This window comes from Trichechus manatus, unplaced genomic scaffold (assembly GCF_000243295.1).
Source record: "Trichechus manatus latirostris isolate Lorelei unplaced genomic scaffold, TriManLat1.0 scaffold00337, whole genome shotgun sequence".
NCBI lineage: Eukaryota > Metazoa > Chordata > Mammalia > Sirenia > Trichechidae > Trichechus > Trichechus manatus.
In genome coordinates, this window is record NW_004444273.1 from 588,371 (window position 1) to 592,677 (window position 4,307).

The window sequence follows — 4,307 nt, forward strand, 5'->3', positions numbered from 1 at the left end:
CACATATCCTGCAAAAGACTTGTATCAAGAATATATAAATCATTCTATAAACCCAACAGTAAGAAGACAAACAACACAATTAGAGAATGAGAAAAAGATTTAAACAGATACTTCAGAGTTAAAAACAGGTATGCACAAGAATATTCATTACAATGCTAAAAAATATAAATAACTTAAATATTCAAGGGAAGAAATATTAAATAAATTTGGCACATCAATAGACTATATGCAGTCAGTTAACATAATCATGAAGATCTTTATGAATTTACAGAGAAATATATACAAAATATACCCTTAAGTTGAAAAAGAAATATGACAATATGTATAGAAATATTCCATGTATATAAAGTAAAATAAAAATAATATACATGTATAAAAGGGATTATGAAATGAGAACAGTTAAATGTATTTCATCATTCCCATTAGCATACCAATGTGATATTATATATCTCATCTTAACGGAAAAAAATTCCACTCTTCACTTCCCATTCCTCTCTAGTTACTATCCCTTGTGTCTTTTCACCTTTCCAGCCAAATTCCTTTAAAAAAATTATCTTTTTTCATTGTCTCCAATTTATTTAATCTCAATTTCTCTTGAACCCAGACCAATTGAGATTCCTTCTCCAACACTCTAAGGACATCAGTGATATACATATGACTGTATGTAATTGTTATGAGTTGATTTGTCCCCCCAAAATACCTGTTGTTTATGCCTTGAGATGTAATCCCATCTAGGAATAGGGTTTTCTTTGCTATGTTACTGAGGATATATGAGTTTAGGTGTGTTTTAAGCCAATAACTTTTGAGATATAAAACAACAGATTAGGTACAGAAGAAAGCAGACATAGGTGGAAGTCCCATGTTATTTGAAGGCAACTGGCCCAGGGACTCCAAGGATGGCTGGCTACAGAAGCTGAGACATTTTTTTTTCCCTAGAGCCAACAGAGTGCCTTCCCCTAGAGATGGTGCCCTGAATTTGGACTCCTAGCCTCAGAAACTGTGAGAAAATAAATTTCCATTTGTTAAAGTAATCCATTTGTGGTATTTATGTTATAGTAGTACTAAGAAACTAAGAAAATTATGATCAGTTCTCAATCTTTATCTCTCAGCATCATTTGAAACAACTAATCATTTCTCCCTTTAAATGGCTTCTACATTTGGCTTCTGGATACCATGCTTTTTTGGTTTTTTCCCTACCTCTCTTGTTGCACCTGCATCAAGCTGGAAGAGGAAAGGGCATACAAGATGGCATCTGGAAGGAACTTGACTAGGTCATATAGAGAGGCAGTAGAGGTTCTGAGATCATACTCAGCTCTCTCTGGTTCTAGAGCTCATACTGTCTGTACAGATCATGACTGCTATCTTAGGGTCCCCAGCTCGCTGTGCACAGAGCTAAATTACCACGAGCAAAATTGACCATCTGTCTTGGACTCCACATCCCAGCAGATGGAGAAAGACCTGACCAACAGCTACACTGGCTTCATTCCAGAGGGTGGACTGGCAAATGTGCTATGCACAAGGGAGTAGATATTGAGTATCATTGCTGGTCCTCCCAGGCACCACCACCATTGCTGCCACCATCACTATCATCTTTTCCTTTCCACACTACCTGCCTGCTCTTCATAATAGAACCTTAAAAATGTGTCATTATCTTAAAGTAATTGTTCTTAAGACAGAGGAAAAAAAGCTATTTACAAAAACAACTGTGAAATTGAGCTGGGAGTGAAGGGACCTGGGTTCTGATTCTGTTATGGATTGAATTGTGTTCCCCAAAATGTGTGTCAACTTGGCTAGCCATGATTCCCAGTATTGTGTGGTTGTCCTCCATTTTGTGATCTGATGTAATTATCCTATATGTTGTAAATCCTACCTTGATTATGTTAATGAGGCAGGATTAGAAGTAGGTACATTAATGAGGTAGGACACAATCTACAAGATTAGGTTGTATCTTGAGTCGATTTGTTTTAACATTTAAAAGAGCAAAGCAAGCAGAGAGGAGAGGAACATAATACCACGAAGAAAGAAGAGCCAGGAGTAGAGCGCATCCTTTGGACTTGCACTGAGAAACTCTAAGACCCAGGGGAAGATTGATGACAAGGACCTTCCACCAGAGCTGATACAGACAGAAAGACTTCCTCTGGTGCTGGTACCCCGAATTCAGACTTCTGGCCTCCTAAACTGTGAGAGAATAAATTTCTCTTTGTTAAAACCATCCACTTGTGGTATTTCTGTTACAGCAGCACTAGATAACTAAGACAGAAACTAAGACACTATTCAGCATCTGCATTTGGCTGTCTAATAGATATCTAAACTTACATACCCAAGACTGAACTCCCGATTTCCACTCCAAAATTTCCCCAGGTAATCCCCATCCTATTAAATGGCACCTTCACTCACCCAGTTAATCAGTCCAAAAATATGAGTTCTAATTAACAAGTTAATTTTTCTCATCAACCACACACCTTATATAATACCAGAACTTATGAGCAGTATCTTAAAAATATGTCTTGAATCCTCTACTTCCTATCACCTCCAACACTATCAGTCCAAGTTAAGCCACCATCTTTTGTAGTAAAGACTGCCACAATATCCTCCTAACTGTTCTTTCTACTTTCACTCTTGACAATATACAATCTATTTCACAGAACAAGGAGTTATCCTTTTAAAATATAAATCTAGTCATGGCACATCACTCTTTACAGCCATCCAATGGCTTCTTATCATACATAAAGTAAAATCTAGATAACTAACTATGGCTTATAAAACCAGATATCATCTGTCACCCGTCTATCTCATTTTTTCCCTTGATCATCCTGCTTCAGGTACACTGACCTCCTTGTATTTTTTAAACACACAAGGTAGACCCCTGTCTCTGGATCTTTGGTTTGAAGTACTCTCTTTTTGGTACCCTCTTCCCACAGACATCCACATGGCTAACACTCTCACTTTATCCAAGTCTCTGTTAAGTTCACTCCTCTCAGAGAGGAGTGTTAATTAGCATCACTAATCATTGCTTATTCTTTACCCTAACTCCATTGTTTTTTCATAGTATTTTTTGAATCTGTCACTATATATATGATGTATTTATTTATTTATTTGTTTTATGTCTCCTCTAAATTTTAAGCTCTTAGGTATAAAGTCTTTGTTTTACTTTTTTCACACCTGCATCCTCATTGTATAAAAGAGTGCTTAGCACATCCCAAACCAAAAACCCATTGCCGTTGAGTAGATTCTGACTCAGCAGCCCTATAGGACAGAGTAGAACTGCCTCATCGAGTTGCCAAGGAGCACCTGGTGAATTCGAACTGCTGACTTTTTGGTTATCAGCCGAGCTCTTAACCACTGTGCCACCAGGGCTCCCTGCTTAGCACACAGAAGTCATTTAATAGATATTTGTAGAATTGTTAAATTAATAAATTTATATAATTTCTATGTAATTGTACAAAAATAAAATAAATCTGGGGGAAGAGCATGGTGAGTTATGAGAAGTCCTAGCCTAGAACTGCAATTGTTGAGCAATTCAGCTCATCTTCCTGAACTGCAAATTCTTTTTTTTTTAAATTGTGCTTTGGGTGAAATTTTATAGCTTAAGTTAGTTTCTCATTCAAATATTTATACATATACTGTTTTGTGACATTGGTTGCAATCCCCACAATCTGACAGCATGCTCCCCACTTCCACCCTGAGTTCTTAATATGAAAGTGAGACACCTGAATTATATTTTCCTTTTCAGCTCTAGAAATGGAAGATATTTTCTTGGAAATGTTAACACTTTGTATTATATATTAATGGTCAGTTCTTTATAGAGTATGAGAAATAATTAATGACCTCTTTAGGTTTTATGGATGTTTTGTTTTGTTTCATTAATTTGATTTTTGGTGGCACAGTGGTTAAGAGCTGAGGCTGCTAACCAAAAGGTCAGCAGTTCGAATCCACCAGCCACTCCTTGGAAACCCTATGAGGAAGTTCTACTCTGTCCTATAGGGTTGCTATGATTAAGAAATGAGTCCACAGCAACAGGTTTTTATACTTATATAAGGTCAAAAAGATGTTGTGAAAAGTGTAAGATAGTGATATTCTGAATTTTTACCTTTAAGACCCTTAGGAAAATTTATATATATATGTATATATATTCACTAGGCACCCTGGTGGCAGAGTGGTTAAGCACTTGGTTACTAACTGAAAGACCGGCAGTTCAAATCCACCAGCTGCTTCGCTGGAGAAAGATGTGGCAGTCTGCTTCTGTAAAGATTTATAACCTAGGAAACCCTATAGGGTAGTTCTACTTTGTGCTATAGGGTCACTGT